Source organism: Armigeres subalbatus, chromosome 1, assembly GCF_024139115.2.
Source record: "Armigeres subalbatus isolate Guangzhou_Male chromosome 1, GZ_Asu_2, whole genome shotgun sequence".
NCBI lineage: Eukaryota > Metazoa > Arthropoda > Insecta > Diptera > Culicidae > Armigeres > Armigeres subalbatus.
The window spans coordinates 265,729,470-265,752,421 of record NC_085139.1 but is presented as its reverse complement, the minus strand read 5'-3'; the positions used below and the strand labels follow the sequence as shown (position 1 = coordinate 265,752,421).

Here is a 22,952-nt window from a genome sequence, read left to right as displayed (position 1 = left end):
GGAACTCCAGGAGGAGATCTTGGAGGAACTCCAGGAGGAAATCCTGGAGGAACTCCAGGAGAAGATCCTGGAGGAACTCCAGGAGAAGATCCTGGAGGAACTCCGGGAGAAGATCCTGGAGGAACTCCAGGAGAAGATCCTGGAGATACTGCAGGAGAAGATCCTGGAGATACTGCAGGAGAATATCCTGGAGGAACTTAGTAAAAATATCCTGAAGGAACTCCATGAGCAAATCATTGAGCGCCTCCAAGAACAGATCCTGGAGGATCTCCAGAAGGAGATCCTGAAGGAACCCCAGGAACAGATCCTATAGGAGCTCCAGGAGAAAATCCTATAGAAGAACTTGGAGGAGCTCCAGGAGGCCATCCTGTAGGACCCCCTTGATGAGATCCTGAAGGAACACCATAAGGAAACCCTGGGGAAACTCCATGAGGAGACCCTGGAGGAACGTGGACTACATGATGAGTTCCTGGAGGGATTTAAGCAAAAGTCATAAAGGAATTTTAGAAAGAGCCTTAGGAGGAATGTTAGGAAAAATAAGAAGTTATTCCTTTAAAAAAATCAAGGATCAATCAAATAAGTAATTGCAACAAAGGGACAATTACGGAGAAAATCCTTTGGAAATTACTGAAGAAACTGCGAAGAGAATAGCCGGATGAACTTCAAGAAGAGAGAGGAATTACACGAAGAGTTTCTTAAACGATCGAAATAGGATGCTTCTGAAATTAGTGGAGGAATTCCTAGAAGAATTCAAGTTGGAATATCAGGATGTAGAATATCAGAATTTCTTCTTATATTTCCTCAGGTATACCTATAGGGCTTCCTCCAGTGATTACTGTAGTAATTCTTCTAGGGATTCCGCCAAGTTATTTCTCCTAAAAGTCTCTAATGATTCATCGTGGAATTCCTTTTAAAACTCTTCCTGAATTTCTAAAGAAGTCTTCAGAAATTCCTTCTGAAGTTTCGCAGGATTAATTTCTGGTAGTCTTTAGCAATTTCTCAAGCTTCTCTCAGGAGTGTTCAGGAGAAATTAACATACGCGATACTTTGGTGTACTTTAAGGAAGACGCAATATCAATCAAACGCTGATGGTGCATAGTATTTCTTTCAATAAGGCTTTTTTCAATACTGCATAAATAATTTATTTATCACTTCCTTTGGATCATTTTGATAGTATCAACAATTTTCTACTATTGATCATTTCGTTAATCATTTCTTCGTTTAGTTGCAATTCGTAATGAACCGATGAATTGTTCTAAAACCAGCTGCTGAGTTGAAGCACTACTGGAAATTCCCAGCTGAAAATCATTCGTCAAACTAAGTACCATCACGGGCCCTCGATTTCGACAAACGTTCAATTTATCGGGAGGTCGTCAGCGCATAAAAAAATCCATGTGCGAATCCGCAGTCCGATTCTCGATTGATCATCCTATTGATTATACTTTTGGATACGCCATAAAAAAGTAAATTCATCCGTAGGTCATGCAATCCGAAAATCGCCGGCACAGAGTATCTCTGTAGGAAAGGATCGGATCTTGCCATCCTAGTTATATTCCGCTTGCTGTAAGTTTTAAATAAACCAATATAAAACTGGAGTCATCTAATTATTAATAATAATTACCTTGTATAAATACCTATATCAATTATTAAACTACGCAAATAAAACAGAAATTGTGAGCACCGATTAAAACCACTTAATAAAAAATCTGCCTGGACAAAACATAAACAAAATCAGCTGGCCAGTTTGCACTGCCGCCCTCGTCTCACGCACACATCATTAGTATGGCTGCGTTCTTAAAATTTGTTACCGGTTTGGTGCTTACCGTTCGAAGTATTAACTTTAATACTGGATTAAAGAAAATCCAGATTAAATCTGGTATTATCCTCGTTGGAGCTTACCGCCATGAATGTGGAAATGCTACACACTTAATTTGTTTTACTCAATATTGTGCGGTTACTTGCTGAGTTTTTTTTACTTTATAAAACTGTTTTTTTTAATCTACAGATTATATTCAACACCATACTTGCTAAATGAACACGGTCGGTTAAAGTGGCTGGTCCTTATTGCCTGATTTTCTCAAAATTGCACGCGGCGAACCTTTCATGAAAGATACCGCCGCGCTTTCTGCACCGTTTACTTGATTCTTATGGATGAATAGCATTGCGGTGTATCGTTTGTCGCGGCCGTACCTTTCGACAGTCATTCGCCGCGTGAAGTTTTGTGCAAGTACCCATTTGGGAATATTACAAACGCCGCGCAGTGTATCATATCCAGAAAATCTGACAATAAAGTGTTCGTGAAAGTAGTCGTTAGATTATTCGCTGTTGGTTTGAGCGAGACAGAGTATATGACAAAAATCAACCAGCAACTTGCGGTTTTTGGTTCGAAATGAACGTTTGTCAGCAATGGAATAATCCATCTAGATTTTCTACTAGATGGCTTTTGCTGTACTATAAATCTCGCATAACTTTTCAAAGGGCCTAAGTAACATTTTTTTAATGAATTAATTTGAGTACTGCAATCAACAGAACAACATGAAAACTATTGATTGCAGTATTCAAATTAATTCATGAAAAAAATGATACTTAGGCGCTTTTGAAAAGTTAAGCGAGAATTCATGAAAAAATGTTACTTAGGTCCTTTTGGAAAGTTATGCGAGAAATGTAATAGAAATGCATGAAGCCAAATAGGACTTTTTGGGAACTTGCAAGTGTTCTTATTGTTAAGTTGACTTTTTGTCAATTTATTGGTCAATACTTAAAAGGTGCTGTAAAAAGAAAAGTGCATACTTAGGTTTTCCAAATCTGATGCAGACTATCTTTTGAAAAGGGTCAAACTTGTTTTTACTGATTTTTTCAAATGGATATAATCGATAAACGACGCTTCCTACAAAAAAGTGTTGTATGAGTGACTGTCGCAAAATCATTCAAACTTTCTAATAAAACCTTTCAAAAACTCTAAATAGAACCCTTCACTAAAAAAATCAATTTAAAAAAATAAAAGTCAATTTGCAAAAAAACGCTCTTTTTGATTTGGAAGAAATTTTGTCTCAAGATAGGTGATTATATTCCCTACCAACCGTCCATACATCGCAAGCCGGGCACTTTTAAGGGAAAAAAGTTTTTCTAACAAAAACTTTTTCTTGACGGAATTGATTTTTTCAGTGTCTTTAAGGGGTGGATTTAACATATCGGCACCAACATTTCAAAAGGGCGAAACTGCTTTTGTAAACAAGAGCTTCTCACGTCTCTGGTGGGCTTATTTGTGCTCACCCACGCAATCCAGCACCATTAAATGAAAGCAGAGGATTCGATGCTTCCATCAGTGGTGTTGGATTGCGTGGGTGGGCTCAAATTAACCCACCAGCGACGTGAGAAGCTTTTGTTTACAAAAGCAGTTACGCCCTTTTGAAATGTTGGTGCCGATATGTATACATATATACTCATATTAAGTATTCCTGTACAGTCAGGCAGAGTACAATGTTTTGGTCGTAACTGGTCGCAACTAAAGAAGCTAATAATGGAATATAATATTTTTTTGAAGATACAAACCCCTTTTTTATATTACTCTTAATTTAAAAACAAACTATATTTAGTGACTAAATTAGACAATGTATCATAAAAATAGATTTGCTTGGGGTTCTATAACGCTTTCATTGGTTTAGTTTCAGATGAAAATACACTGAAAATAATTCCGACAAGAAAAAGTTTTTTTTAGAAAAACTTTTTTCCTTAAGAGTGCCCAGCTTGCGATGTATGGACGGTTGGTAGGAACATAATCACCTATCTTGAGACAAAATTTCATTTAAATAAAAAGAGCATTTTTTGCAAATCGACTTTAAAATTTTAAACTGATTTTTTTCAGTGTAGGGCTCAATTTGGATTGTTTCCGATATTTTCACTAGAAATTTTGACTGATTTTGCGATGGTCACCCATACAACACTTTTTGTGGGATGCGTCGTTTTTCTATTATATCCATTTGAAAATATTAGCAAAAAAATTTCAGCTCTTTTCAAAGGATAGTCTAGATTAAATTTGGAAAAACATTTTGTTTTCATTTCGGATCATCTGGTGATTTTTCATTTCTCATTTTCATTTCTTACTTCTTACTTTTCACTCCTCACTTCGCACTTCTCACGTCTCACTTTTCACTTCTCACTGCTCACATCGGCCCATAGGGAAAGAAATGGCAGAAATGACGCTTAACTTTTAAAAAGAACATATGTCACCTTTTTTCATGAATTAATTTGTGTACCGCAATCAAAAGCTATCATATTGGTCTGTTGATCGCAATATTTAAATTCATTCATGAAAATATGTTTCTTAGGTCATTTTGAAAAATAAACTAGAATTTTCAGTGTATACATGAAATCTTAAAATGGGTACTTTTAACTCATTAATGGGTTTCTATGTTTCTTTGTGAAGTTTTTTTCTTCCGTGTAAGCTGTGTATTCTATGCTGTCAGTGTGCCGGTTCGAATAAATTGTGTCTTGGGAGAACATAACCTAGAAAATCGATAGCTTATTTGTTACGAAATAATGATGTCTCATAACTCTTTGAATATTTACTATTTTTTGAGCCGTGCCATCATTATGAAATTCAATAGCGAACAAGAAGAAAACATTCCCCATCGAATGCAACTTGTTGTAGCAAAATCGATTCAGGTTTAGTACTAGAAAAATTGTCTAATGTTTCAATGTGCACACACATACGCACACACACACACACACGGACACACACACGGACAGACAGACATTTGTTCAGTTTGTCGAGCTGAATCGAATGGTATATAATACTATGGGTCTACAAGCGCTCTATAAAAAGTACGTTTTGGGAGTGAAATGAAAGCCTTTCAGGTACAACTTTGTTGTACGAGAAAGGCAAAACAGTATTTAATGCCTCTTTTGAAAACGCAAACATTAATTTAATATTGTTCTTCCTTGATGCATTGCATATCCATCAGAAGAAAGAAAAAAAAAACAAACTGTTTCCTTCCAGTCATCGCCCATCGGAGTATGAACGAAAGCGAGCGCGGTGCGCCTTTCGGCAAAGCACAGCCCGACACTACGACCGAGTCTAACCGAAGGTGCGTCGCGTCGTTGATTGTTCACGCAGCGCGTCGAACGGGTTTGACTTCTGCGCGCATAGCAGAACATGCATCTAAACGTGCTTGCTTCGCATGCGAAAGAGGATGATGTGAGGAAACGGAGAAAGCTGGCAACGCACTATGGGGAAAGTGGTGGCCAAAAATCGAAAAATTGACTTGCTTTGAATGACGTGTCTTGTATACCATTTGAAAGAATGATAATTCAAACCTAGATTCCCAAAATTTCAGCCCTCTGTGATGAAAACTCATTGTGCCACAGACATCAAACTTAGGAAAATTGTGAAAATTGTAAAAAAAAATGCATCTCAAACAAATGCAAATTTCTCAGCGAATAACGGTCCAATTTTGGAAATTAATACACCGTTGGAAAGATAATTGTCTAAGCTTTAAAATGGGTATGCTGTTGAGCTTACACGGTTGATAAAAAATAGTCAAAAATGGGTAATTATTGAAAAAAAATGTGTTTTTGTCTAAGTTGGACTATATCTAACAAGCAGGGCCGAGCAGTCTCAAGAGACCACCACCACAGTTTAGTTTGGGGTCTATACTATCTGCGGAACGAGAATCCAGCTGCGCATAGCTGCGGATGAGCGTCATTTTGGCACGAAGTCGAAAAAAAATTGATTTTTTTTTTGTTAATAACAATTATCGAGCACAAACAAAAAAAATCGTACAAATCAAATACTGCTTTAAATGTAGTTAAATGTCAAATTTAGTCTTAAAAATATTACCCACTTTATTATTATTTTTGTGAAAATGGGTAAAAACAAACCGAAAATTATCATTCCATATAGAAACTTGATCTACCCAACTAGACTAAAAAGTTTTCAATGGTTTCACGATAACCTTGTTTATAATTCTCTGTTCATGTGCCATTTTACAATTTGTACCAACTATACTCAGGTATATTTATTTTCCTAATAAATATTATCTACCTACTTGCATTAAAAAGAACGGGAGAAACATTTTCAAATCATGAGTTTGTTTTCGGCTTTAACGCTAACAACGGGTACATTGTGTAGTTATTTAAAGGAATAAAATCTGGAAAGAATTGTTTGTGATAATATGGAACATAGGAGCATCGTGTTACTTTTGATCAAAAAATCTCAAATAGTCAATGCACCAAAAGCATTTGAATACATCAAAACAAAATATAATATTGATCTTGCCAAAGAAGAAAGATTTCTTAAAAAGTTGCAATACGTAGCACAACATTTTTAAAATCACTTTTGTTTGTAAACTTTACTTAAACTGTAAACACTTTTGTTGTAAAATCACTTTTAGTATTCGAAGATCTTTACAGCTCTGAAAATGTAAACACTGAAGACAATGCACTAGACGAATTAATGGATGATGTTGAACAACTTGATGATGATTTTGCTCTCGATGAAAATGTAGAAAATGAGTAGAATTGCTTGTCAATTTGATTTAGTTTTAAGAGAAAGTTAACAATTAAAATTTATTATGACAATTTATCAATAACAAATAGGTTTTATTTTGTACAAAGCAATGAAATTTATTTCTTATTTTTTTGTTTTTTTTTGTAGCAGTGAACACGCATGTTGACAAAAAGAAGCGACTAAATTGATGCCGTATTTCTTTCGATGAGATAAATATATATTGAATGAGATGGAGATCGGAACACTTCCTTTGAATTCAAACATGCAGTATAAAAAATGGAGACAAATCATCAACTTTGTTAAAGATGTAGATATATGTTCAGTAAAAATAACGGAAACATATTAAAAAATAATCCTTTCGACTAGTTTGATTGATTTATTTGTACGGAAAAAAATATTTCCATAGGTGAGGGGTGGGGGCGGATAATTTTGTGTGGGGGGAGGGGGAGGTTCGGAAGACAAAAAATTCTTCACCAAAATACCTAATTGATAAAAGAATACTCTTATACGACATAGTTAAAAAAATGGGGAAGGGGTCAAATCTTGGTTAGGGGGGGGGGGGGTCTTCCACCTCCACTTCTCCTGTTTAATCTTATACATAGCAACCTTATTCTAGCTTCAATTTGCATTTGAACTGCCCCTAAAATTAAAAACAATCGTTCAAGTTTATTGTTTAGGAGTACGTAGCTCATTACTGGGTTAAATACTAGTTACACCTTCCGGATGCGATGAAAATGCATACATATGATTAATTATATGCTAATCTTACTAGAATACTATAAAATAATGCGGAAAAACCAAAAAAATATTTTTGGCCACCACTTTGTATGGAGCCGCCCCATAGTGCAACGCTCACGCTGGTTCTCTGCGCGCGGAGAACGAGTGAGCATACCAAGGAGGAAATTATTTCAAATCATTTGTCATGGCGCAAAACTTTAAATTTGACTTCTGGCAGCGCTGCTGTTGGTTCTTCATTATGGACCGTACGACTGGCAAAAGCTTTCTATGTGATGGGGTGTGGTGTGTTGGAGAAACACACATTTAGCTGCAATTTGACTGTACGCCAAGCATGTGGCGTTAACTTGATCTGCCTACGAAATATTTTGTTTCTTTAGATGTTTAGATGTTAAAATCATTGGAAATATTACGTGAAACCTTGTTTAAAAAATTTACTGAGTAAATTATTTGCCCTAACAATTAATTGCCAAGGCCCAAGACATTTATTTCCTACTTCTGACCTAAAAATGGTTACCTGTTCCATGAACAGGTAGAACGTATGGACGAGTCGCCTCTGAATAATAATGATTGGGCTGTCATCGTCGATTTTTTTTTATCAAGGGTCCTACGTCAACTTTGCGGCTATGTCACAGACATTACCCACTGTTTTGCCTTTCTCGTATACCGAAAAGGACATTGGACCAAACAGTGTGAAGTGAGTAGTGAGACGACTCACTACCCACTTTGCACTACTCACTTTTCACAGTGAGAAGTGGTAAATAAGTAGTGAGACGTCAAATGACCTTTTCGACCAAATTACTTTTTCGGCCAAATGGCTATCCGGTCAAATGACATTTTCGGTCAAATGGCTATTCGGCCAAACGACCTATTTGGCTGTACAACTTTTTCGGCCAAATGGCTCATTCGACCAAATGACTTCCGTCCTAATGGTCTGTTCGGCCAAACAACTTTCCAAATAACCTTTTTCGGCCAAATGGCTACTCGGCCAAATGACCTTTTCGGCCAAATGACTTTTTCGGTCAAATAGATATTCGGCCAGCAGGGCAGCAGGGACTATGTCCAAGGGCTTGACGATCCCTCCCCAGGCCATCTGCGAGTTGTGGCGCCTGCCTAGGATGTGGTGGGGTTTGACAGTGGGCCCTGTTAAACCTCTATAAAAAGCTGCATGTATCCGCAAGTAGGCTCCGCCAAAGTGACCGTGTGCCGCTCAAAGCGCACAAACCCAAGTCCTGGTGTTAGGTGGGACGCTAAACAGCCCTGACACGACGGCCCTCCGACGAGACAGGAGGTTTGCGCAGGCCCAATAAGCCGCCTTTAAAAACAACTATTACGAACGACATAGAAGATAATACGACTCGATACAATCGGCAACGACCTAGGCGACGAATAAAGGATCACGATTGGAAGCTTGGAACATGGAACTGCAAGTCGCTAGGCTTCGCAGGTTGCGACAGAATAATCTACGATGAATTACATCCCCGCAACTTCGATGTCGTAGCGCTGCAGGAAATCTGCTGGACAGGACAGAAAGTGTGGAAAAGCGGGCATCGAGCGGCTACCTTCTACCAAAGCTGTGGCACCACCAACGAGCTGGGAACCGGCTTCATAGTGCTGGGAAAGATGCGCCAACGCGTGATTGGGTGGCAGCCAATCAACGCAAGAATGTGCAAGCTGAGGATAAAAGGCCGTTTCTTCAACTATAGCATCATCAACGTGCACTGCCCACACGAAGGGAGATCCGACGACGAGAAAGAAGTGTTCTATGCGCAGCTGGAGCAGACATACGATGGATGCCCACTGCGGGACGTCAAAATCGTCATCGGTGACATGAACGCTCAGGTAGGAAGGGAGGAAATGTATAGACCGGTCATCGGACCGGATAGTCTGCATACCGTATCGAACGCCAACGGCCAACGATGCATAAACTTTGCAGCCTCCCGCGGAATGGTAGTCCGAAGCACTTTCTTCCCCCGCAAGAATATCCACAAGGCCACATGGAAATCACCTAATCAAGTAACGAAAAACCAAATCGACCACGTTCTAATCGACGGTAAATTCTTCTCCGACATCACGAACGTACGCACTTACCGCAGTGCGAATAGTGAATCCGACCACTACCTCGTCGCAGTATGTCTGCGTTCAAAACTCTCGACGGTGATCAACACGCGTCGGAGTCGTCCGCCGCGGCTAAACATTGGGCGGCTACTAGCCCAAGATTACGCGCAGCAGCTGGAAGTGGCACTCCCAACGGAAGAGCAGCTAGGCGCAGCATCTCTTGAAGATGGCTGGAGAGATATTCGATCCGCCATTGGAAGCACCGCAACCGCTGCACTAGGCACGGTGGCTCCGGATCAGAGAAACGACTGGTATGACGGCGAATGTGAGCAGTTAGTTGAGGAGAAGAATGCAGCATGGGCGAGATTGCTGCAACACCGCACGAGGGCGAACGAGGCATGATACAAACGGGTGCGGAACAGACAAAACTCGATTTTCCGGAGGAAAAAGCGCCAGCAGGAAGATCGAGACCGTGAAGAGACGAAGGAACTGTACCGCGCTAATAACACACGAAAGTTCTATGAGAAGTTGAACCGTTCACGTAAGGGCCACGTGCCACAGCCCGATATGTGTAAGGACATAAACGGGAACCTTCTTACGAACGAGCGTGAGGTGATCCGAAAGTGGCGGCAGCACTACGAAGAGCACCTGAATGGCGATATGGCAGACAACGGTGGCGGTATGGTAATGAACCTAGGAGCACGCGCGCAGGACATGCGACTTCCGGCTCCGAATCTCCAGGAAATCCAGGAAAAGCCCCTGGAGTTGACCAACTACCAGGAGAGCTGTTTAAACACGGTGGTGAAGCACTGGCTAGAGCGCTGCATTGGGTGATTACCAAGGTTTGGGAGGATGAGGTTCTGCCGCAGGAGTGGATGGAAGGTGTCGTGTGTCCCATCTACAAAAAGGGCGATAAGCTGGACTGTAGCAACTACCGCGCAATCACATTGCTGAACGCCGCCTACAAGGTACTCTCCCAAATTTTATGCCGTCGACTAACACCAATTGCAAGAGAGTTCGTGGGGCAGTACCAGGCGGGATTTATGGGTGAACGCTCTACCACAGACCAGGTGTTCGCCATACGTCAGGTATTGCAGAAATGCCGCGAATACAACGTGCCCACACATCATCTATTTATCGACTTCAAAGCCGCATATGATACAATCTATCGGGACCAGCTATGGCAGCTAATGTACGAAAACGGATTTCCGGATAAACTGATACGGTTGATCAAGGCGACGATGGATCGGGTGATGTGCGTAGTTCGAGTTTCAGGGGCATTCTCGAGTCCCTTCGAAACCCGTAGAGGGCAAGGTGATGGTCTTTCGTGTCTGCTATTCAACATCGCTTTGGAGGGAGTAATACGAAGGGCAGGTATTGACACGAGTGGTACGATTTTCACGAAGTCCGTCCAGTTATTTGGTTTCGCCGACGACATTGATATCATGGCACGTAACTTTGAGAGGATGGAGGAAGCCTACATCAGACTGAAAAGCGAAGCTAAACGGATTGGACTAGTCATCAACACGTCGAAGACGAAGTACATGATAGGAAGAGGCTCAAGAGAGGTCAATGAGCCACCCACCACGAGTTTCTATCGGTGGTGACGAAATCGAGGTGGTTGAAGAATTCGTGTACTTGGGCTCACTGGTGACCGCCGATAACGATACCAGCAGAGAAATTCGGAGACGCATAGTGGCTGGAAATCGTACGTACTTTGGACTTCGCAAGACGCTTCGATCGAATAGAGTTCGCCGCCGTACCAAACTGACTATCTACAAAACGCTTATAAGACCGGTAGTTCTCTACGGACACGAAACCTGGACGATGCTCGTGGAGGACCAACGCGCACTGGGAGTTTTCGAAAGGAAAGTGCTGCGTACCATCTATGGTGGGGTGCAGATGGCGGACGGTACGTGGAGGAGGCGAATGAACCACGAGTTGCATCAGCTGTTGGGAGAACCATCCATCGTTCACACCGCGAAAATCGGAAGACTGCGGTGGGCCGGGCACGTAGCCAGAATGTCGGACAGTAATCCGGTGAAAATGGTTCTCGACAACGATCCGACGAGAACAAGAAGGCGAGGTGCACAGCGGGCAAGGTGGATCGATCAGGTGGAGGACGACTTGCGGACCCTCCGCAGACTGCGTGGTTGGCGAAGTGCAGCCATGAACCGAGCTGAATGGAGAAGTCTTTTATGTGCAGCAAAGGCCACTCCGGCCTTAGTCTGATGATAAATAAATAAAATATTCGGCCAAATGACCTATTCGGCTACATGACCCTTTCGGCCAAATGACCTTCGGCCTAATGGTATGTTCGGCCAAACGACGATATTTGGCCAAACGGCCCTTTCCCGTCTAAGAGATGATTTGGTGCCGTTCTTGTCCGACGAAGTTGTGTCTATCGATTTGCATAGAACTGCAGCAGGAAACAAGATGGGCTGGATATCGCGGCCGTTCTGGCTACTTCATGAGTTAGCAGCGCAGTGAAAGAGAATGTGCGAATGAAGATAGCAAAAGAGATATATGTATATCTGGAGTGTAAAGTTTGCGTAAAATGCCATCAGCGTCTATTTATAGATTCATACCTCTTCTGTTCAGATCCCTACGGCGTGCACACGCATCCATGGAGAGGAGAGTCACACATTTTGGCGATCCTGCCAGTCTACTTTTTGGATCATGTCGCTGATTTCATGATGTGAGTTGTTGAATTGTGAAGAGTGATATATTTTAGTTTGCAAAATCGCAAGACGCGTCTCGAAGACCGTCGAAAAATGGTTTTTAATGGCGCGACTGAAAGAACGTTGGGAAAATGGTTTGTGGTTTGAAGAACCACAAAGCTTGTTTTAGATTTCATGTAGCCATTTGGCGGCGTTAGTATACATGAGACTAATAGTTGAGCTATGATATAATTGGAATTTGCAAAATCAATAAGGTTGCCGGATTTCACAAAGCTATTAGGAAGTTCGAATTTATTTTGCGTAAGATTAGTTTGGAGTTATTGGCTAGCAGTCTCTCATTTGGGTATAAAATCTCAGATTTTGCGGCAGTTTAGATAAATGTCATTTGCAAGGCGTTTGCTCGGAAGGTCAAAATCAATATGCTGAGGTTCAGATTGATGGTGTACTAAACGGGAAACTAAAAGTTGGCTTAAATGTATGGATTGGATTAGATATGGAATGGATTTGAATTGGATCTGAATTGGATTTGAATTGGATTGGGATTGGATTTGGATTTGAATTGGATTAAATTTGGATTGGATTTGGTTTGGGTATGGATTGGATTTGGATTCGGATTGGATTTAAATTTGGATTTGATTAGGATTGGATTAGGATTGGATTTGGATTGGATATGGATTGGATTGGATTTGGATTGGATTTTGATTGGATTTGGATTGGATTAGGATTGGATTTGGATTGGATTAGGATTGGATTTGGATTAGATTTGGATTGGATTTGTATTGGATTTGAATTAGATTTGGATTGGATTTGGATTGGATTTGGATTGGATTGGGATTGGATTTGGATTGGATTGGGATTGGATTTGGATTGGATTTGGGTTGGATTTGGATTGGATTTGGATTGGATTTGGATTGGATTTTGATTTGATTTGGATTGGATTTGGATTGGATTAGGATTGGATTAGGATTGGATTAGGATTGGATTTGGATTGGATTGGATTTGGATTGGATTTGATTTGGATTGGATTTGAATTGGAATGGGATTTGGATTGGATTTGAATTGGAATGGGATTGGATTAGGATTAGATTGGATTTGGATTGGATTAGGATTGGATTTGGATTGGATTTTGATTGGATTTGTATTGGATTTGGATTGGATTTAGATTGGATTTGATTTGGATTGGATTAGGATTGGATTAGGATTGGATTTGGATTGGATTGGATTGGATTTGGATTGGATTTGGATTGGAATGGATTTGGATTAGGATTGGAATGGATTTGGATTCGATTTGCATTGGATTTGGATTGGATTTGGATTGGATTTGGATTGGATTTAGATTGGATTTGGATTGGATTTGGTTGGTTTGGATTGGTTTGGATTGGATTTGGGTTGGATTTGGATTGGTTTGGATTGGTTTGGATTGGTTTGATTTGGATTGGTTTGGATTGGATTAGGATTGGTTTGGATTGGTTTGATTGGTTTGGATTGGTTTGGATTGGTTTGGGTTGGTTTGGATTGGATTTGGTTTGGAATGGTTTGGATTGGTTTAGATTGGTTTGGATTGGTTTGGATTGGTTTGGGTTGGTTTGGATTGGTTTGGATTGGTTTGGATTGGATTTGGTTTGGATTGGTTGATTTGGATTGGTTTGGATTGGTTTGGATTGGATTAGGATTGGTTTGGATTGGATTAGGTTGGTTTGGATTGGTTTGGTTGGTTTGGTTGGAATGGGATTGGATTAGGTTTGGATTGGGATTGGATTGGTTTGGGTTGGTTTGGATTGGTTTGGATTGGTTTGATGTGGATTGGTTTGGATTGGATGAGGATTGGTTTGGATTGGATTAGGATTGGTTTGGATTGGTTTTGATTTGATTTGGATTGGTTTGGATTGGTTTGGATTGGTTTGGATTGGTTTGGTTGGTTTGGATTGGTTTGGATTGGTTTGGGTTGGTTTGGTTGGTTGGATTGGTTTGGATCTGGATTGGATTAAGATTGGTTTAGATTGGTTTGATTGATTTTGGGTTGGGTTTTGGTTTGATTTGGGTTGGTTGGATTCGATTTGGATTGGTTTGGATTGGTTTGGATTGGTTTAATTTGGATTGGTTTGGATTGGATTAGGATTGGTTTGGATTGGTTTTGATTGGTTTGGTTTGGTTTGGGTTGGTTTGGATTGGTTTGGTTTGGATTGGTTTGGATTGGTTTGGATTGGTTGGGTTGGTTTGGATTGGTTTGGATTGGTTTGATTTGGATTGGTTTGGATTGGATTTGGTTTGGATTAGGATTGGTATTGGATTGGATTTAGATTGGTTTGGATTGGATTGGTTTGGGTTGGTTTGGTTTGGTTTGGTTTGATTTGGATTGGTTTGGGTTGGATTAGGATTGGTTTGGATTGGATTGGGATTGGTTTGGATTGGTTTTGATTTGATTTGGATTGGTTTGGATTGGATTTGGATTGGATTAGGATTGGATTAGGATTGGTTTGGTTGGAATGGGTTTGATTTGGATTGGTTTTGATTGGTTTGGATTGGATTTGGATTGGTTTGGGTTGGTTTGGGTTGGTTGGTTGGTTTGGATTGGTTTGGGTTGGTTGGATTGGTTTGGATTGGTTTGGATTGGTTGGTTTGGTTGGTTTGGATTGGATTGGGATTGGTTTGGATTGGTTTGGATTGGTTTGGATTGGTTTGGATTGGTTTGGTTGGTTTGGATTGGTTTGGATTGGTTTGGATTGGTTTGGATTGGTTTGGATTGGTTTGGATTGGTTTGGTTGGATTTTGGTTTGGTTTGGATTGGTTTGGTTGGAATGGGATTGGATTGGGATTGGATTAGGATTGGATTTGATTTTGATTGGTTTGGATTGGTTTGGGTTTGGTTTGGTTGGTTTGGTTTGGATTGGTTTGACTGGTTTGGATTGGTTTAGATTGGTTTGGATTGGTTTGGATTGGTTTGGATTGGTTTGGATTGGTTTGGATTGGTTTGGATTGGTTTCGATTGGTTTGGATTGGTTTGATTGGTTTGGATTGGTTTGGATTGGTTTGGATTGGATTTGGATTGGTTTAGATTGGTTTGGATTGGTTTGGTTGGATTAGGTTGGATTAGGATTGGTTTGGATTGGTTTGGATTGGTTTGGATTGGTTTGGGTTGGATGTGGATTGGTTTGGGTTGGTTTGGATTGGTTTGATTGGTGTTGGATTGGTTTGGTTTGGTTTGGATTGGTTTGGATTGGTTTGGATTGGTTTGGTTTGGTTTGATTTGGATTGGTTTGGATTGGATTGGGTTGGTTTGGATTGGATTAGGTTGGTTTGGATTGGATTGTGATTGGTTTGGATTGGTTTGGATTGGATTGGTTTGGATTGGTTTGGATTGGATTAGGATTGGATTAGGTTGGTTTGGTTGGTTCGGTTTGGATTGGTTGGAATGGTTTGGATTGAATTTGGATTGGTTTGGATTGGTTTGGATTGGATTTGGATTGGTTTGGATTGGTTTGGATTGGTTTTGATTGGTTTGGATTGGTTTGGATTGGTTGGATTGGATTTGGATTGGTTTGGATTGGTTTGGATTGGTTTGGATTGTGTTTGGATTGGTTTGGATTGGTTTGGATTGGTTTAGATTGGTTTGGAATGGTTTGGATTGGATTGGGATTGGATTGGGATTGGTTTGGATTGGTTTGGATTGGTTTGGATTGGTTTGGGTTGGATGTGGATTGGTTTGGGTTGGTTTGGATTGGTTTGATTGGTGTTGGATTGGTTTGGTTTGGTTTGGATTGGTTTGGATTGGTTTGGATTGGTTTGGTTTGGTTTGATTTGGATTGGTTTGGATTGGATTAGGATTGGTTTGGATTGGATTAGGATTGGTTTGGATTGGGTTGGGATTGGTTTGGATTGGTTTGGATTGGATTGGTTTGGTTGGTTTGGATTGGATTAGGATTGGTTTGGATTGGATTAGGAATGGTTGGATTGGATTCGGTTTGGATTGGATTTGGAATGGTTTGGATTGGTTTGGATTGGTTTGGTTGGTTTGGATTGGTTTGGTTGGTTTGGATTGGTTTGGATTGGTTTGTGTTGGTTTGGATTGGTTTGGATTGGTTTGGATTGGTTTGGATTGGTTTGGATTGGTTTGGATTGGTTGGATTGGTTTGGATTGGTTTGGATTGGTTTGAATTGGTTTGATTGGTTTTGATTGGTTTGGGTTGGTTTGGACTGGATTGGGTTTGGATTGGTTTGGATTGGTTTGGATTGGTTTGGATTTGATGTGGATTGGTTTGGATTGGTTTGGATTGGTTTGGATTGGTTTGGTTTGGTTTGGATTGGTTTGGATTGGTTTGGATTGGTTTGGATTGGTTTGGTTGGTTTTGGTTTGGTTGGATTGGTTTGGATTGGTTTGGATTGGTTTGGTTGGTTTGGATTGGTTTGGATTGGTTTGGTTGGTTTGGGTTGGTTTGGACTGGATTGGTTTGGTTGGTTTGGATTGGTTTGGATTGGTTTGGATTGGATGTGGATTGGTTTGGATTGGTTTGGATTGGTTTGGATTGGTTTGGTTGGTTTGGATTGGTTTGGTTGGTTTGGTTGGTTTGGTTGGATGGGTTGGTTTGGATTGGTTTTGGTTGGTTTGGATTGGTTTGGATTGGATTTTGATTGGTTTGGATTGGTTTGGTTGGATTTGGATTGGTTTGGTTGGTTTGATTGGTTTGATTGGATTTGGGTTGGTTTGGACTGGATTGGGTTTGGATTGGTTTGGATTGGTTTGGATTGGTTTGGTTTGATGTGGATTGGTTTGGATTGGTTTGGATTGGTTTGGATTGGTTTGGTTTGGTTTGGATTGGTTTGGATTGGGTTTGGATTGGTTTGGATTGGATTAGGATTGGATTGGATTGGTTTGGATTGGTTTTGGATTGGTTTGGATTTGGATTGGATTGGATTAAATTTGGATTGGATTTGGTTTGGGTATGGATTGGATTTGGATTCGGATTGGATTTAAATTTGGATTTGATTAGGATTGGATTGGATTAGGTTTGGATAAGGATTGGATTTGGATTGGATTTGGATTGGATTTGGATTTGGATTGGATTTGATTTGGATTGGATTTGAATTGGAATGGGATTGGATTAGGATTGGATTTGGATTGGATTAGGATTGGATTTGGATTAGATTTGGATTGGATTGGATTTGGATTGGATTAGGATTGGATTTGGATTGGATTGGATTATATTTGGATTGGATTAGGATGTGGATTTGGATTTGAATTGGATTAGATTTGGATTGGTTTGGTTTGGGTGTGGATTGGATTCGGATTGGTTTGGTTTGGATTGGGTGGATTGGGTTTGGTTTGGTTTGGTTTGGATTGGTTTGGTTTGGATTGGATTCGGATTGGTTTGGATTGGTTTGGATTTGGTTTGGATTGGATTTGGATTGGATTCGGATTGGATTTGGATTGGATTTGAATTGGATTTGGATTGGATTTGGATTGGATTTGGATTGGATTTGGTTTGGATTTGGATTGAATTTGGTTTGAATTTGGATTGGATTGGATTTGGATGGGATTAGGATTGGGCATCAGGGATTATGGCTAAGGGCTTGACGGTTCCTCCCCAGGCCATCTGCGAGTTTTGGGGCTTGTTTAGGATGTGGTGGGGTTTGACCTTGTTAAATTCCCATAAAAAGCTGCATGTATCCGCAAGTAGGCCCCATCAAAGCGACCGTGTGCCGCTCAAAGCGCACAAGCCCAAGTCCTGGTGTTAGGTGGGACGCCAAACAACCCTGACACGACGGCCCTCCGACGAGACAGGAGATTTGCGCAGGTTCAATAGGCCGCCTGAAACTCGCCTACATCCCCGCAACTTCGACGTCGTGGCGCTGCAGGAGATTTGCTGGACAGAACAGAAAGTGTAGAAAAGCGGGCATCGAGCGGCTACCTTCTACCAAAGCTGTGGCACCACCAACGAGCTGGGAACCGGCTTCATAGTGCTGGGTAAGATACGCCATCGTGTGATTGGGTGGCAGCCAATCAACGCAAGGATGTGCAAGCTGAGGATTAAAGGCCGTTTCTTCAACTATAGCATCATCAACGTGCACTGCCCACACGAAGGAAGACCCGACGACGAGAAAGAAGCGTTCTACGCACAGCTGGAGCAGACATACGATGGATGCCCACTGCAGGACGTCAAAATCGTCATCGGTGACATGAACGCATAGGTAGGAAGGGAGGAAATGTATAGACCGGTCATCGGACCGGATAGTCTGCACACCGTATCGAATGACAACAGCCAACGATGCATAAACTTCGCAGCCTTCCGCGGAATGGTAGTCCGAAGCACCTTCTTTCCCCGCAAAAATATCCACAAGGCCACATGTAGATCACCTAACCAAGAAACGGAAAACCAAATCGACCACGTTCTAATCGACGGTAAATTCTTCTCCGACATCACGAACGTCCGCACTTACCGCAGTGCGAATATTGAATCCGGCCATTACCTCGTTGCAGTATGCCTGCGCCCAAAACTCTACGGTGTACAATACGCGTCGAAGTCGGACGCCGTGGCTTAACATTGGGCGGCTACAAGACGGTAGACTAGCCCAAGAATACGCGCAGCAGCTGGAAGTGGCACCCTTCTTTTCGACTTCCCACCCGAAACATCATAGACCGGATCGAGAATCAAACTCGCCATCTCCGGATTGGCAATCCTACGCCTTAGCTCGCAAGGCTCACTGGAGACTCAACCAGTACAATACTCAGAATTGTTTTGGGGAAAATTGAAAAAAATGTAAAAATGCAATGTTTTCACTAGTTCTGTACAAATCCATCAGCCTCAAACTGAAATCGAGTGCGACGCTGCAATGAACAAAACAATTGACAGTTGGACCGAGAGGTTTATCTAGTTTTAAATATTGTGCCTTGCAACAAAGTGATAACTTTTGTCATCATTTTTCAAGGCTCTCATAGATGGATAAAATTTCTCCGCAGAACATAAAGCACGTGCTATCAAAGCATTCATCGCCATAATCCACCACGTGGCGACCAAATTTTCAAAAATATCAAAAGTAGCACCCACCATTTCAACCTTGCGGGTGGTGTGGAAAATGAAGTGCAATGGCTCACAGTGGAAATGGGCAAAATGGTGTTGATTCCACTGTAGTGTTTAATCTTTGATAAAAAAATTGTATTTCTACTGCCCTTTAATAGAAGTTGATAAGCTTCCCATACTCCACCAACTACAAGCCCAACATATTTATGCAAACGACCCTCCGGCCAAACGTCCCTTTTGGCCAAATGACCCTTTCGGCTAAATGATCCTTTCGGCCAAACGACCCTTTCGGCCAAACGACCATTTGGGCCTAATGGTCTGTTCGGCCAAACGATATATTCGGCTAAACAATTTTCGGCCTAGTGGCATTCGGCCAAATGGCATTCGGCCGAACGGTATTTGGCCAAACGGCTCTTCCCCGTAAATCAAAGATCAGATTTTTCCTGCATAAAGTTTGAGACAACACGAGCTAAAAAGCACTTGGTGCGGTTTTGCAGAATACCGACCATAAAGCGTACCGCCAACGGTGACAATGGGTCTGGGGGGTGAGAATGGGTCATCGCTCTCACCGGCTACGTGGAGGTCGGATAGCAAAATCGTTCAAAAAGGTCTCTTATATTTTAGTCTGTTTGCCCTCAGATACATTCAATTTATTCTACAAGCATTCTAAGTATTCGAAACATTCTCACCTCCATTTGACCCATTGTCACCCCCAACGACGGTACGTAAAAGGACGAAAAAGACAAAAACAAGATGGCATGTGACGCACAATATTGATGTCATTGAATAAAAAGCGTTACATCCCATCTATAAAAATGGATAATTGCGTTAGATGTTGGGGGATCCCGTCTATCGTCCATATTATAAAAATCTGACTTTCTTGGTGAACAGCTTGTTGGTGAAAAAACTCCGATTTATTTAGAAATTCAACCCGGCTACTTATCATCGCTATCAGCGGAGTGTTGAAACGCAACATAGTTTTGTAAACTAATCACTTTACAACCGGTCAACAATATCAACCAAAACAATCATCCAAAGCCCCTATCTGAGCTGTTTTCTTTCTCGTGTCGAACCAACGGTATTAGACTACTGCTAAATATAAACTATTTATTGACACGGATCGCAACAATCCGCCCGCCTGTCTGCTTCCCCGCTCGACGTCGACGCTTTCATCGAGTTCACTGTTCTCTCACTATACATACGAAACGAATCGACCGAGGAGAACACTTCTCGCGAGTCGCGATTCTGTTCAAGTGTTTAATAGTTGCTAATGAGCAATAAATTAGCACCCTTCGGCGGCTTTTATGACCCACGCCGCACCGCATCGGTTGCACCCGGGTGCTGCATCAGGCTCCTTGGATGCTTATCAGGCACCATTTCCAACGCCTCGATAAGTTTGCTCTGATGGGATGCCGCTCTGTTTGTCGCGGCGTCGTCGGTCGGTAACAAAGCCTACTGTATGGTGTTGCTTTGTTGGTCATTCACAGCCGTCGTCGCGCTGTTGTTTTGTGTGACTGTAGACTGCAATCCAACGAGGACCGGAAAATTTTACCCCGTCATCGCACTTTTCACTACTTTGAGCCAGGTGGATACCCACCTGGTTACCTATTCCAGCTGGATGATTCCGCATATTTGTGTTACTTAAGCATATGCGGTATTTCGAAAAACTTCGTTTCAGGTGGTTCGAAACGAAATTCCGCGGAATTTCGCGGAATTTGAGCATAGCGAAATCTGAATTATTGATTTCGTTTCGTTTCGTGAAATTACAAAAATTTCGCTAGAAAAAACAAGCTTATAACGAAATTTAACGGAATTCCGCGGAATTTCGAAACAAATTTAGACTTAAAGCAAACTGTCTCTCGTGTGTTATCAAAAATTTTGGCTGCGCCGCTGAACAAAATCATAAAGCTGTTTTCAAAACCTAATGTTATACAAACTTTTCTATTAACGTCTGCTAAAAAATCCCATTCTGAAACGACAAATACTTATTTAGTTTTCTTCTTTAAAACGTCTTCGGTGTTTCATTAGAAATGCCCACCAGAAAACGAAAAATATCTTTAACTATTCTATCCCATTTTTTCCTGTAGTGGTCCGACCTAATATTTGAGATGTCAGGTTCAGACTGTAAATATAATCAGATATGAATCAGATCAGTACAGCTTTGTCAAAGAGGTCGTGGCGCGGATTCCGTCAGGATTTGTTTTACTTTCCACGACGAAATTGCGCCTTTTTGGAAGCACATGAGAACAAAATAAATGGACAAGATTTCCGAGGTGTAAGGCTACATATAGTATCATTTGAATCAATTTCGATTAAAAAGGACTGTTAATTGATTGGATTTGGCATTTATTCGTATGCGCCAACCATATTGATGGAAATATGTAATTAAAATTACATTTTATTCATGTTCTTTGCTTGTTGAGATTCTTGTTATTCTTATCCGCAGATTTTTCCTGACTTATATTCAAGAAAAAGGGTTTTAGCACGAGAAATTAATAATCCCACTCTGTTCGCAATTGTCTTTTAATTTTTTTTTAAATAAAATCCTTAATGTATGTGTTAATGTAGAGCAGATCAAAATAAAATTTCAAAATTCCATAGTTTTAAAATATTTAAAAATGGGTAATGTTTTGTTTCTTTGTGTTGTTGTTCTCGCCCCTTTGAACAGTGAAATATTTGTAGTTCAGCATTTTTCCACAACTAACCTAATACAATAGAAAGTTATGGTGGTGAGTAATTCACTCTAAAAAATTTATTCAACTTCTAACACGAAAAATGAAAATTAAGCCCATAAATTTTGAATTTCCACTGCTCTTGAATATTGTCACAAGTTTTTTGACTCCCGTTGTGCAAACGCGTTTGTCCAATTTTTTCACCGAAATGATCTGGTCAGCCTACCTAATCCTAAATTGACTGTAAGGGCGTGACCGGCTCATACTGTCCATAGCAGCTGTTTCTTGCACTCAATTGAAGTCGGTTGAGGATGAAAATTTGACGATTTTTGCATACCTCATATGCACAAACACATACAAGGACAAACAGATATTAACTTGGTTCGTCGAGTTGGTTGTACATAAGTCTCGGGTCTCCGTGCCTCCTTTAAAAAGGTTGAATTTTGAAGGAAATTATATCCTTTTTTTACAGGCTTTTGTATGAAAAAGGAAAAAATATTTTTTCATACCTGGCAAACTGCAGTCGTAACTTTGCGATCGCATTTCTGAAACACAATCTGAAAGACATATTTTTGTGCATTTTGGAAAGGTGCAGATGATTCGTCTAGTGAGCAAATGTATGTTAATAACATTTCTCTATCTGCGTATACTTTCTTCGTATGTTCTGGTTTTGATTTAGCTCAATGCCATAAAACCACGCCGATAAATGCATAATCACATTAGTCCTTAATAAAATAAGGCTTTAAATAGAATTTGAATTGGAATACAAAATGAATACCATAATTCCTAAATTTTTATATACATACTTACTGTATAAAACTGAACTGATATAAAATTGATCAAATTCGGGAGAACCCACTCCACGATGAATTCCTTTGAAAGTGGCACAAATGCTGGGGTATTGCCTTATCGTCAATGGTAAACGGGAAAACGGCGATTTATCACAGACTGCTTCTTCTTTGACTATAATTCTATTAGTCGCAAAGCAGTTATTTGACCTTTAGATAATGAATTTAGAATTGCTTACAAAATGTAAATAATGAGCTTGAGCTTGATTGACTGCTCGTAGTTGCTACTCCATTATGACCAGATCAGCTGTTCTTGCACAGGGAACCAACAGATGTTTGCTTGGGACTAGCACACATCTTCAATGTACAAGTACTGGTGATCTCATTTGTTAGGTCATACTGGCGCCTGCCACGTCAGAATGCAAGTCAATGTAGGGAAGGGGGAGGAAATGATGATGCAATCACTCGCCCATTGCAAGCCGAATATACCTCTG

The 22,952-nt window shown here is 40.7% G+C and overlaps 1 protein-coding gene and 1 long non-coding RNA gene across 2 annotated transcripts in view; both read right to left on the bottom strand.

Annotated features, from left to right (window-relative positions):
• Nucleotides 1-22,952, bottom strand: part of LOC134207330 (monocarboxylate transporter 2) — a 119,691-nt gene that overhangs the window by 77,078 nt on the left and 19,661 nt on the right. The gene's annotated exons all lie outside the window — the stretch shown is intronic.
• LOC134213629 (uncharacterized) lies at nt 1,118-1,816 on the bottom strand. The gene is made up of 2 exons (XR_009979494.1): nt 1,622-1,816; nt 1,118-1,561 (listed from the first exon to the last, which is right to left on the bottom strand). It is a non-coding gene; the product is annotated as an uncharacterized LOC134213629 (long non-coding RNA).